Genomic DNA, 14229 nt, shown 5'->3' on the forward strand with positions numbered 1-14229 from the left:
TAGTTCAGTTGCTCAGTCGTGTCCGACTCTTTGCAACCCCATGAATCACAGCATGTCAGGCTTCCCTGTCCATCACCAACTCCCAGAGTTCACCCAAGCTCATGTTCATTGAGTCAGTGATGCCATCCAGCCATCTCATCCTCTGTCATCCCCTTCTCCTCCTGCCCTCAATCCCTCCCAGCATCAGGGTTTTTTCCAATGAGTCAACTCTTTGCATGAGGTGACCAGAATATTGGAGTTTCAGCCTCAGCATCAGTCCTTCTAATGAACACCCAGGACTGGTCTCCTTTAGGATGGCCTGGTTGGATCTCCTTGCAGTCCAAGGGACTCGCAGGAGTCTTCTCCAGCACCACAGTTCAAAAGCATCAATTCTTCAATGCTCAGCTTTCTTCACAGTCCAACTCTCACATCCATACATGACCACTGGAAAAACCATAGCCTTGACTAGATGGACCTTTGTTGGCAAAGTAATATCTCTGCTTTTTAATATGCTATCTAGGTTGGTCATAACTTTCCTTTCAAGGAGTAAGCATCTTTTAACTTCATGACTGCAATCACCATCTGCAGTGATTTTGGAGACCAAAAAAATAAAGTCTGACACTGTTTCCACTGTTGCCCCATCTATTTCCCATGAAGTGATGGGACCAGATGACATAATCTTAGTTTTCTGAATGTTGAGCTTTAAGCCAACTTTTTCACTCTCCTTTTTTACTTTCATCAAGAGGCTCTTTAGTTCTTCTTCACTTTCTGCCATAAGGGAGGTATCATCTGCATATCTGAGGTTATTGATATTTCTCCTGGCAATCTTGATTCCAGCTTGTGCTTCTTCCAGCCTGGTGTTTCTCATAATGTACTCTGCATATAAGTTAAATAAACAGGGTGACAATATACAGCCTTGACATACTCCTTTTCCTATTTAGAACCAGTCTGTTGTTCCATGTCCAGTTCTAACTGTTGCTTCCTGACCTGCATATAGGTTTCTGAAGAGGCAGCAGGTGGTCTGGTATTCCCATCTCTTTCAGAATTTTCCACAGTTTATTGTGATCTACACAGTCAAAGGCTTTGGCATAGTCAATAAAGCAGAAATAGATGTTTTTCTGGAACTCTCTTGCTTTTTCTATGATCCAGCAGATGTTGGCAATTTGATCTCTGGTTCCTCTGCCTTTTCTAAAACCAGCTTGAACATCTGGAAGTTCACGGTTCATGTATTGCTGAAGCCTGGCTTGGAGAATTTTGAGCATTACTTTACTAGCGTGTGAGATGAGTGCAATTGTGTGGTAGTTTGAGCATTCTTTGGTATTGCCTTTCTTTGGGATTGGAATGAAAACTGACCTTTTCCAGTCCTGTGGCCACTGCTGAGTTTTCCAAATTTGCTGGCATATTGAGTGCAGCACTTTCACAGCATGATCTTTCAGGATTTGAAATAGCTCAACTGGAATTCCATCACCTGCACTAGCTTTATTCATAGTGATGCTTTCTAAGGTCCTCTTGACTTCACATTCCAGGATGTCTGGCTCTAGGTCAGTGATCACACCATCGTGATTATCTGGGTCGTGAAGATCTTTTTTGTACAGTTCTTCTGTGTATTCTTGCCACCTCTTCTTAATATCTTCTGCTTCTGTTAGGTCCATACCATTTCTGTCCTTTATCGAGCCCATCTTTGCCTGAAATGTTCCCTTGGTAGCTCTCATTTTCTTGAAGAGATCTCTAAACCCTACCATTCTGTTGTTTCCCTCTATTTCTTTCCATTGATCACTGAGGAAGGCTTTCTTATCTCTCCTTGCTATTTTTTGGAACTCTGCATTCAAATGGGAATATCTTTCCTCTTCTCCTTTGCTTTTCACTTCTCTTCTTTTCACAGCTATTTGTATGGCCTCCTCAGACAGCCATTTTGCTTTTTTGCATTTCTTCTCCATGGGGATGGTCTTGATTCTGTCTCCTGTACAATGTCATGAACCTCTGTCCATAGTTCATCAGGTACTCTGTCTATCAGATCTAGTCCCTTAAATCTATTTCTCACTTCCACTGTATAATCATAAGGGATTTGATTTATGTCATACCTGAATGGTCTAATGGTTTTCCCTACTTTCTTCAATTTAAGTCGGAATTTGGTAATAAGGAGTTCATGATCTGAGCCACAGTCAGCTCCTGGTCTTGTTTTTGTTGACTGTATAGAGCTTCTCCATCTTTGACTGCAAAGAATATAATCAATCTGATTTTGGTGTTGACCATCTGGTGATGTCCATGTGTAGAGTCTTCTCTTATGTTGTTGGAAGAGGGTGTTTGCTATGCCCAGTGCGTTCTCTTGGCAAAACTGTATTAGCTTTTGCCCTTATGGCAGAAAGCAAAGAGGAACTAAAGAGCCTCTTGATGAAAGTGAAAGAGGAAAGTGAAAAAGCTGGCTTAAAACTCAACATTCAAAAAATGAAGATCATGACATCTGGTCCCATCACTTCATGGCAAATAGATGGGGAAACAATGGAAACAGGGACAGACTTTATTTTGGGGGGTCTAAAATCACTGTGGATGGTGACGCAGCCATGAAATTAAAAGACGCTTGCTCCTTGGAAGAAAAGGTATGACAAATCTAGACAGCATATTGAAAATCAGAGACATTACTTTGCCTACAAAAGTCCATCTAGTCAAAGCTATGGTTTTTTCAGTAATCATGTATGGATGTGAGAGTTGGACCATGAAGAAAGTTGAGCCAAAGAATTGATGCTTTTGAACTGTGGTGTTGGAGAAGACTCTTGAGAGTCCCTTGGACTGCAAGGAGATCCAACCAGACCATCCTAAAGGAAATCAGTCCTGAATATTCATTGGAAGGACTGATGCTGCAGCTGAAACTCCAATACTTTGGCCACCTAATGCAAAGAACCGACTCATTGGAAAAGATCCTGATGCTGGGCAAGATTGAAGGCAGGAGGATAAGGGGATGACAGAGGATGAGATGGTTGGATGGCATCACCGACTCGATGGACATGAGTTTGAGCAAGCTCCGGGAGTTGGTGATGGACAGGGAGACCTGGCATGCTGCAGTCCCTGGAGTCGCAAAGAGTCGCACACGACTGAGTGACTGAACAGAACTTAAGTGCTGGCCACTGAGGATATAAAAGTGAACAAAAACAGGTGTTGAAAAAGGGCCATGGATGTTTGTGTTTTATTTACAAGGAGCAAATATTTTGGTGGCAGTTACTATAGACTACTGTTTTTTTCTTCTGCATGAGGTTTAAGGAATTTCTCACCATGTAAATCAGTTCAGTTCAGTTTCTCAGTCATGTCTGAGTCTTTGCAACCCCATAAACTGCAGCACGCCAGGCCTCCCTGTCCATCATCAACCCCTGGAGTTAACACAAACTCATGTCCATTGAGTCAGTGATGCCATCCAACTATCTCATCCTCTGTTGTCCCCTTCTCCTCCTGCATTCAATCTTTCCCAATATCAGGGTCTTTTCAAATGAGTCAGCTCTTCACATCAGGTGGCCAAAATATTGGAGTTTCAGCTTTAACATCAGTCCTTCCAATGAACACCCAGGACTGATTTCCTTGCAGTCCAAGGGACTCTCAAGAGTCTTCTCCAACACCACAGTTCAAAAGCATCAATTCTTCAGCGCTCAGCTTTCTTTAGAGTCCAACTCTCACATCCATACATGACTACTGGAAAAACCATAGCCTTGACTAGACGGATCTTTGTTGACAAAGTACTGTCTCTGCTTTTTAATATGCTATCTAGGTTGGTCATAACTTTCCTCCTAAGGAGTAAGCGTCATTTAATTTCATGGCTGCAGTCACCATCTACAGTGATTTTGGAGCCCCCCTAAAATAAAGTCTGTCCCTGTTTCCATTGTTTTCCCATCTATTTGCCATGAAGTGATGGGACCGGATGCCATGATCTTAGTTTTCTGAATGTTGAGCTTTAAACCAACTTTTTCACTTTCCTCTTTCACTTTCATCAAGAGTCTCTTTAGTTCTTCACTTTCTGCCATAAGGGTAGTATCATCTGCATATCTGAGGTTATTGATATTTCTCCTGGCAATCTTGATTCCAGCTTGTGCTTCCTCCAGCCCAGCGTTTCCAGCCTTGACGTACTCCTTTTCATATTTGGAACCAGTCTGTTGTTCCATGTCCAATTCTAACTGTTGCTTCCTGACCTGCATACAGGTTTCTCAAGAGGCAGGTCAGGTGGTCTGGTATTCCCATCTCTTTCAGAATTTTCCACAGTTTATTGTGATCCACACAGTCAGAGACCAAGTAAAAGCAAGATAAGAGGAGAGAAAGGAAAATATCTTTAAATTAAGACAATACTGTTAACTTGTTTTAACCATTGATTTTGCTGTTTGGTCTCAGAAAAATGTTAACAAATTTACCTAAGTTATATTAAGAAAATCCTCTGATGTACATGCAATAATTTGTATGTAACAAAGAGTTCTACATTAATTATCTAGTTTATAAAAAGGTCTTTAAGTAAATATTTCAGTTTTATGTTTGCATTATCGAATACTTCCAAACAAAATGTGGGCAAAATATTTTTTTTCTTAATGGCAACAGCCATTTTACCCATAACATGTGGACTTCTTAATACACCAGTAGATGGCAGTAGTCTTCAGCCCATGATTGTTAACAACTCTGACACCTTCAGTTCGGTTCAGTCGCTCAGTTGTGTCCGACTCTTTGGGACTCCATGCATTGCAGCATGCCAGGCTTCCCTGTCCATCACCAACTCCCGGAGCTTGCTCAAACTCATGTCCATCGAGTCGGTGATGCCATCCAACCATCTCATCCTCTGTCATCCCCTTCTCTTCCTGCTTTCAATCTTGCCTAGCATCAGGGTCTTTTCCAATGAGTCGATTCTTTGCATCAGGTGGCCAAAGTATTGGAGTTTCAGCTGCAGCATCAGTCCTTCCAATGAATATTCAGGACTGATTTCCTTTAGGATGGTCTGGTTGGATCTCCTTGCAGTCCAAGGGACTCTCAAGAGTCTTCTCCAACACCACAGTTCAAAAGCATCAATTCTTTGGCTCAACTTTCTTCATGGTCCAACTCTCACATCCATACATGATTACTGAAAAAACCATAGCTTTGACTAGATGGACTTTTGTAGGCAAAGTAATGTCTCTGATTTTCAATATGCTGTCTAGATTTGTCATACCTTTTCTTCCAAGGAGCAAGCGTCTTTTAATTTCATGGCTGCGTCACCATCTGCAGTGATTTTAGACTCCCCAAAATAAAGTCTGTCCCTGTTTCCATTGTTTCCCCATCTATTTGCCATGAAGTGATGGGACCAGATGTCATGATCTTCATTTTTTGAATGTTGAGTTTTAAGCCAGCTTTTTCACTTTCCTCTTTCACTTTCATCAAGAGGCTCTTTAGTTCCTCTTTGCTTTCTGCCATAAGGGTGGTGTCATCTGTATATTTGAGGTTATTGATATTTCTCCCAGCAATCTTGATTCCAACCTGTGCTTCATCCAGCCCAGCATTTTGCATGATGTGCTCTGTATATAAGTTAAATAAGCAGGGTGACAATATACAGCCTTGACCTACTCCTTTCCCAATTTGGAACCAATCTGTTGTTCCATGTCCAGTTCTAACTGTTGCTTCTTGATGTGCATACAGATGTCTTAGGAGGCAGGTAAGGTAGTCTGGTATTCCCATCTCTTGAAAAATTTTCCACAGTTTTTTGTGATCTACACAGTCAAAGGCTTTGGTGTAATCAATAAAGCAGAAGTAGATGTTTTTCTGGAATTCTCTTCCTTTTTCTGTAATCCAGTGGATGTTGGCAATTTGCTCTCCGGTTCCTCTGCCTTTTCTAAAACCAGCTTGAACATCTGGAAGTTCATGGTTCACGAACTGTTGAAGCCTGGCTTGGAGAATTTTGCACATTACTTTGCTAGCATGTGAGATGAGTGCAATTGTGTGGTAGTTTGAACATTCTTTGGCATTGCCCTTCTTTGGATTGGAATGAAAACTGACCTTTTCCAGTCCTGTGGCCACTGCTGAGTTTTCCAAATTTGCTGGCATATTGAGTGCAGCACTTTCACAGCATCATCTTTTAGGATTTGAAATAGCTCAACTGGAATTCCATCATCTCCACTAGCTTTGTTCATAGTGATGCTTCTTAAAGCCCACTTGACTTCGCATTCCAGGATGTGTGGTTCTAGGTCAGTGATCACACCATCATGGTTATCTGGGTCATGAAAATATTTTTTCTTTAGTTCTGTGTATTCTTGCCACCTCTTCTTAATATCTTCTGCTTCTGTTAGGTCCATACCATTTCTGTCCTTTATTGTGCCCATCTTTGCATGAAATGTTTCCTTGGTATCTCTAATTTTCTTGAAGAGATCTCTAGTCTTTCTCATTCTACTGTTTGCCTCTGTTTCTTTGCATTGATAGCTGAGGATGGCTTTCTTATCTCCCCTTGCTATTCTTTGAAACTCTGCATTCAAATGGGTATATTTTTCCTTTTCTCCTTTCACTTTTCTTCTTTTATCAGCTATTTGTAAGGCCTTGTCAGACAACCATTTTGCCTTTTTGTACTTCTTTTTCTTGGGGATGGTCTTGATCACTGCCTTCTGTACAATGTCACGAACCTCCATCCATAGTTCTTCAGGTAGTCTGTCTATCAGATCTAATCCCTTGAATCTATTTGTCACTTCCACTGTATAATTGTGAGGAATATGATTTAGGTTATATCTGAATGGTCTAGTGGTTTTCCCTACTTTCTTCAATTTAAGCCTGAATTTTCCAATAATGAGTTCATGATCTGAGCCACAGTCAGCTCCCGGCCCTGTTTTTGATGACTGTGTAGAACTTCTCCATATTTGGCTGCAACGAATATGATCAATCTGATTTCGGTATTGACCATCTGTTGATGTCCATGTGTAGAGTCTTCTCTTGTGTTGTTGGAAGAGGGTGTTTGCTATGACCAGTGGGTTCTCTTGGCAAAAGTCTGTTAGCCTTTGTCCTGCTTCATTCCGTACTCCAAGGCCAAATTTGCCTGTTACTCCAGGTATCTCTTGACTTCCTACTTTTGCATTCCAGTCCCCTATGGTGCAAAGGATATCTTTTTGGGTGTTTGTTCTAGAAAGTCTTGTAGGTCTTCATAGAACTATTCAACTTCAGCTTCTTCAGCATTACTGGTTGGGGCATAGACTTGGATTACTGTGATATTGAATGGTGTGCCTTGGAAACAAGCAGAGATCATCCTGTCATTTTTGAGGTTGCATCCAAGTACTGTATTTTGGACTCTTGTTGACTATTAGGGTTACTCCATTTCTTCTAAGGGATTCTTGCCCACAGTAGTAGATATAAGGGTCATCTGAGTTAAATTCACCCATTGCAGTCCATTTTATTTCACTGATTCCTAAAATGTTGATGTTCACTCTTGCCATCTCCTGTTTGACCACTTCTAATTTACCTTGATTCATGGACCTAACATTCCAGGTTCCTATGCAATATTGCTCTTAACAGTATCAGACTTTACTTCCATCACCAATCACATCAACAAGTGGGCATTGTTTTCACTTCGCCGCTGTCTCCTCATTCTTCCTGGAGTTATTTCTCCACTCTTCTCCAGTAGCATGTTGGGCACCTATCAGCCTGGGGAGTTCATCTTTCAGTGTCTTATCTTTTTGCCTTTTCATACTGTTCATGGGGCTCTCAAGGCAAGAATAGTGAAGTGGTTTGCCACTGACACCTTAATACATCTTTATTTTTAGTTAGTAGAAGAATAAGCCTTCAAATTATACAAGAATCACATGGCTTTTGGTCATTCCTACCCTGTGAACTAAAAGTCTCCATCTGTGAAAATATGTCCCTGAAATACAGTACAGTTAAATTTTAAAGCAAGTTGCATAGAATTCCCTGTTGTTCCAATGATTAGGACTCAGACGCTTTCACTATAGAGGGTGCAGACAATATGTGGACTTTCTTCCTCAATATCTCTGTCTCTTCCTTCCCTCCTCCCACAAATACTTACTGAGCACCCACCATGTTGATCATTGAAAATACGAGGGGTGAGCAAAGCAGCAATAGTGCAGCGAAGAATGCCCCTGCCAATATAGGAGATGCAAGAGACATGGGTTGGGTATCTGGGTTGGGAAGATCTCCTGGAAGAGGAAATGGCAGTCCATTCTGGTATTCTTGGCTGGAAAATTTCATGGCCAGAGGAGCCTCTCGGGCTACAGTCCATGGGCCACACAGAGTCAAACACAACTGAACGTGCGTGCACACATACACACACACCCCCCCCTTGTAGTCCTCTGCAGAGGGACAGATATGTAAGTTCCATTTTCTTATTATAACAAAAAAATCTAGAAAGAACATTTTTATACATGTTCTTGAGCTTCTTTTGGACAGTGGTTCTCAAAGTGTGGTCTGAGCCATGAGAACAAAACTATCTTTATAAATAGTATAAAGATGTTATTTGCCCTTTCTCGCTCATAAATGTACAATGGAGCCTTCCAGGAGCTACATGATGTTGATTTGCAACACAAATAAGATATAAGGATCTGGATATTTTTTAATAAGCTAGACAAAGAGATTCATAAAAATGTAACAATGCCAAAAACTTCTCACTAATTTTTTTTTTTTTGGCTTGGGAAAATGTGATTATTTTAACTAAATTTTATTTACATTAATATGAATGGGTCATTGTTTTAAATGAATAAATCAATATCTTAAGTCTTTGTCACTTTTGCTTTCCAATAAGGTAAATATCAATAGGTATCTTCTGCATAAACGAAATTTCTTTGGTGTCCTCAGTCATTTTGAAGAGTGTGATGGAGATCTGGTGCCAAAAATGTCAAAAGTCACTGTTGTAGTGTATGTATTCTGCAGTAGGGTTGCTGGGTCATATTCAGTTTTGCTTTCTGTGTGTGTTCAGTTGCTCAATAGTGTCCAACTCTTTGTGACCCTAAGAACTGTAGCCCACCAGGCTCCTCTGTCCATGGAATTTTCCAGGCAAAAGTACTGGAGCGAGTTGCCATTTCCTATTTCAGGGGATCTTCCCAACCAGAGATCAAACCCATATCTCCTGTGTCTCCTGCGTTGGCAAGCAGATTCTTTACCACTATCTAGATGTTGCCAAACTGTTCTCCACAGTGGCTAAAGCTGGGCTTTTAAAAAAATCTGTATATAGTTGTTTTCAGGTAAATTTGAAACTGTAAATAATTATAGAATTGTTATTAAAGTAGGCTAACGATACAATAGAGATTTGATATATGAAATATTGAATATCTTTTCTAAACAACTGTGAGAAATTCATGGTACTTTTATTTTTAGAGTACTTTAGAGGAAGAAGTTTTTCCTAACCACTAAGAATAGCATTGTAGAGTGTAAACATTAAATGTATTAGATTTATTCTTGTTTGGTGCCTCAGGGGAGGTAGATGTGTACAAGTTATGCAAATCAACCTTTTTTTTTCTATCATCAGGGGAATTTCATTTTTCTTAAATTCTACCTTTTGCTATTTTGGTTAAAGCCTAAGCCATGTTCCACTGACCCTCAATTTGTTTAAAAAAAAATGCTGAGGCATCTAATATTGAAAAAGTAATAATTCAAAACCTGTTAGTTCATAGCTCACTTTGTGAAAGTTTATTTTAAGTAATTCAGCTTCAATTTTAAGCTTGTTTGATTGTAGAATATTTAAATTGTGCAAGTCTAGTTGATTTAATACTTTGCATTAAATTTTGGCAACAAGATGTGAGTAAATACATAAACTTATACGGTTGAAGGACCAAGATGCAACAATATTAATTGGCTGTTCTTACAATGGTTTTGCAGATAGAGATTTGCACACTCTCATGGTGGTTTAGTCGCTCAGTCGTGTCCGACTCTTTGTGACCCCGTGGACTGTAGCCTGCCAGGCTCCTCTGTCCATGGGATTCTCCAGGCAAGAATACTGGAGTAGGTTGCCATTTCCTTCTCCAGGGGATCTTCCCACCCCAGGGATCAAACCCGGGTCTCCTGCATTGCAGGCAGATTCTTTACCAACTTAGCTATGAGGGAGCACTTTGCACACTCTACTGTAGTAGTAAAATGCAATGTGACCACAGTCAGCTGTTACCTGTCTATTTATGGTGGAGGGTTTTCAGCAACCAAGAGTTAATCAAGGTAGGATTTCATTCTGCTGTACGGCTGTGACAAAGCATGCAGAGAAGTGGTCGGGCTAGGTTAGAAACCGATGCCTACAATTCAGGAGACATGTCTGAGCAATCATAACACTGTTGATGCAAAGCGCATCACAAGAACCAATGGAAATTGTTTTTTTGTCTGTTGTTAGGAGATTATCCTTTCTTGGACTTCAAAATCACTGCAGATGGTGACTGCAGCCATGAAATTAACAAACACCTGCTCCTTGGAAGAAAAGCTACGACCAACCTAGATAGCTTGTTAAAAAGCAGGGACATTGCTGATAAAGGTCCATCTAGTCAAAGCTATGGTTTTCCCAGTAGTCATGTATGGATGTGAGAGTTGGACCATAAAGAAGGCTGAGCGTCAAAGAATTGATGCTTTTGAACTGTGGTGTTGGAGAAGACTCTTGAGAGTCCCTTGGACAGCAAGGAGATCCAACCAGTAAATCCTAAAGGAAATTCATCCTGAATATTCATTGGAAAGACCTGATGTGAAGAGCTGACTCATTAGAAAAGACCCTGATGCTGGGAAAGATTGAAGGCAGGAGAAGGGGATTTTAGAGGATGAGGTGGTTGGATGGCTTGATGGACTGTTGATGTCTGCCCTCAACAGTTAAAAAAATCTCTTTCAAATGAATGCATGAATGTGCAACCCTCCCTAGGGCTCATTTTCTTCTATCAGAAAAATGGCTGAACTAGATGAAGTCAGTCCATCACTGACTTGATGGACATAAGTTTAAGCAAGCTCAAGGAGATGGTTAAGGACAGGGAAGCCTGGCATGCTGAAGTCCATGGGGTTGCAAAGAGTTGGATATAACTGAGCGACTGAACAAAAACAAAGGAAATTATCCAGCAACTAGTGGGGCTACCTGAGGGAACTGTGTCTTCAGATGAGAAGACTTCCATCTTCAGTCCATATTGTGTCAGTTGCCAGCCTCCCAGAAGGTAATGGTCTGTAGGGTTGTTGATCCAGGCGTGAATATATTTGAAGGTGTAATTCTGTAAGGCAGGTCCTTTTGAGGGGAAGATAAATCTGATGGTTTTGGCTTTTAGGATTACTGACTTTATTTGAATCACCTCAAGAAGTAAAGAACTTAGAAATCATCTAGCTCAGCCATTTTTCTGATAGAAGAAAATGAGACCTAGGGAGGGTCACACATTCATGTATTCATTTGAAAGAGATTTTTTATAACACTCTGTTGAGGGCAGACATCATGAATAAGTAGGCTGAATGTATGGTTTATCATCCAAACCAGGACACTTTTGAGAGTTAAACAGAGTGCTGTTAATAATTCTGCCAAGGCATTAAAGCCAAAACTCTCCTGGGCAAAAATGAATTTACAGTCACCCTAAAATAATCTAAACCCTCAAGGAGCCCAATATCTGATGGGAAAGAGATGTATAACCATGAGATGGAGATAGTTATGCATTATGATAAGTATAAGAGAAATACTGGAGAAGGGTGAGTAAAGACCTCATGGAAAAAGCAACACCCCAGCTGGGTTCTGAAGAGTGAGTCACAGTTTATCCAGTGGAGAAGGGGAGAAGGGGTGTTCCCAGCAGAAGGAAGAGACTATGGAAAGCCTTAGCACCATTTCATTCCTTTGGGAGTGCTGCAAGCAGTTTCCTGTGGTCAGGATGCATGGCGGGAGGACAGGAAGTGCTGAAATGAGGCTGGTCAGTCAGTTAGTTCAGTCGCTCAATCATGTTCGACTCTTTGTGACCCCATGAATCGCAGCACACCAGGCCTCCCTGTCCATCATCACCCAGACTCAAGTCCATCAAGTCAGTGATGCCATCCAGCCATCTCATCCTCTGTCGTCCCCTTCTCCTCCTGCCCCCAATCCCTCCCAGCATCAGAGTCTTTTCCAATGAGTCAACTCTTCGCATGAGGTGGCCAAAGTACTGGAGTTTCAGCTTCAGCATCATTCCTTCCAAAGAAATCCCAGGGCTGATCTCCTTCAGAATGGACTGGTTGGATCTCCTTGCAGTCCAGGGGACTCTCAAGAGTCTTCTCCAACACCACAGTTCAAAAGCATCAGTTCTTCGGCACTCAGCTTTCTTCACAGTCCAACTCTCACATCCATACATGACCACTGGAAAAACCATAGCCTTAACTAGACGGACCTTTTTTGGCAAAATAATGTCTCTGCTTTTCAATATGCTATCTAGGTTAGTCATAACTTTTCTTCCAAGGAGTAAGCATCTTTTAATTTCGTGGCTGCAGACACCATCTGCAGTGATTTTGGAGCCCCAAAAAATAAAGTCTTACACTGTTTCCACTGTTTCCCCATCTATTTCCCATGAAGTGATGGGACCAGATGCCATGATCTTAGTTTTCTGAACGTTGAGCTTTAAGCCAACTTTTTCACTCTCCACTTTGAGGCTGGTAGGGACCAGTTATCAAGGCATTACATGGTGTACAAAAGAGTGTGGATTTTAATTGTAGGCAATAAGGGCACCATAGAGAGGTTTTAAGCAGAGCCATGATATAATCGTATTTGTGTTTTAGAAAGTTTACTCTGACAGCAAGTGGGAGATGCATTGGAGGAGGAGAGAATAGTCAGGAGGCTTTTGCATTAAGCCAAATGAATGATGGCAAGACCTAGATTAGGCAGCAGTGATGAGGATAAGCCTTAATGTGCAGAGTCAAAGACTTAAAGAATATTGGCTCAAGTAACTAAAAACTCCAGAGGGTATGCCAGCTTTCAAGCATGGCTGATTACAGGAGCTCAAACAATGCCAATTGCATCTGGACTCTCTTAGCTCAGCATCCTTCATGATGGGCTCTCTCTTGAGAACTTATATCCCCTCAGCTTCAGATCCAGTGAGAGGGGACACCTGCCTTGGTACTCAATGCATCAACCAATCAGTCACTGGGGCCAAGGGAATGAGAGCCTCTGATTGCCCAGACTGGGTCACATGCTCTAGCCTATGTTAGGGATGAGACTGTACACAAACTTCACCAACAGAGAGAAGAAAAATAAGTGGATCCAATGGGAAAATCAGGAACTTTTTCTGGAAAGAGTGGAGTACATATCAGGGAGGTGAAGAACACCTACCAGGGAGGCAGAGCTGGATTGACCCCCAGGAAATTGCTCTGACCTCAGTCCATTGGCCACACAGCAAGTTCAGGAAAAGGTCATCCTTAGTCAGGAGGGAGTCATCCTCTTTCTCTTAATTTCCATGGAGAAGGAAGAAAAGAGAGGGACTAGCTTGACTGAATTGACTTTAAGAGATTTGCTGAGAATAGGGATGAAGTTATTTTATCTCAAAAGGGAGAGATGAGAGGGAATTCCCTGGCAGTCCAGTGGTTCTCCAGGCTTCCACTGCAGGGAGCATGGGTTCTATCCTAGTCAGAGAACTAAGATCGCACATGCCACATGTCATGGCAAAAAAAAAAGGAGAAATGGCTCCAACCCTCTCTCTGGCCTAAAGTGCAGGCTCTACAACTTTCTTGTCTTTGGAATTATTTCAACATAAATTGCGAACACTAGTGTGCCTCCCCTAACTACTTCAGTGTGCATATCATTATAGAGTTCAATATTTGTTTACAGTTTTTCTTTTTTTAAAATTTTATTTATTTATTTTTGGTTGCACTGGGTCTTAATTGCTGTGTGCAGGCTTTCTCTAGTTGTGTCGAGCAGGGGCTGCTCTCTAGTTGCACTGCACGGGCTTCTCATTGTGGTGGCTTCTCATTGCAGAGCGCAGGTTCTAGGGCACTCAGGCTTTATTAGTTGTGGCACATGGGTTTGGTTTCCCTGCAATATGTGGAATCTTCCCCAACTAGGGATCAAACCCATGTCCCCTGCATTGGCAGCCAGATTCTTTTGAGGTAAAATTTACTTAGGTTGAAATGCAAAAATCTGACGTGTGTAGTCACTGAGTTTTAAGAAATACACCTGTGTAAACCACACCTGGCAGAGTTTTTATTACCGTAGAGTGAACAGAAAAATCCATCACCTTCAGATTTTATCTGAGGGCAGGGAAGAATGAGACCATCAGAGTGGTTTTCAAGGAACAGCAAGGCCAAGGAGGTGGAAGGAGGAGGATGAAGCCCTTCCCTGATAACTATAACTGTCCCCCTAGGCCTGCCTGT

The sequence above is a fragment of the Bubalus kerabau genome, chromosome 4, assembly GCF_029407905.1.
Source record: "Bubalus kerabau isolate K-KA32 ecotype Philippines breed swamp buffalo chromosome 4, PCC_UOA_SB_1v2, whole genome shotgun sequence".
In the NCBI taxonomy this organism is placed as follows: domain Eukaryota; kingdom Metazoa; phylum Chordata; class Mammalia; order Artiodactyla; family Bovidae; genus Bubalus; species Bubalus kerabau.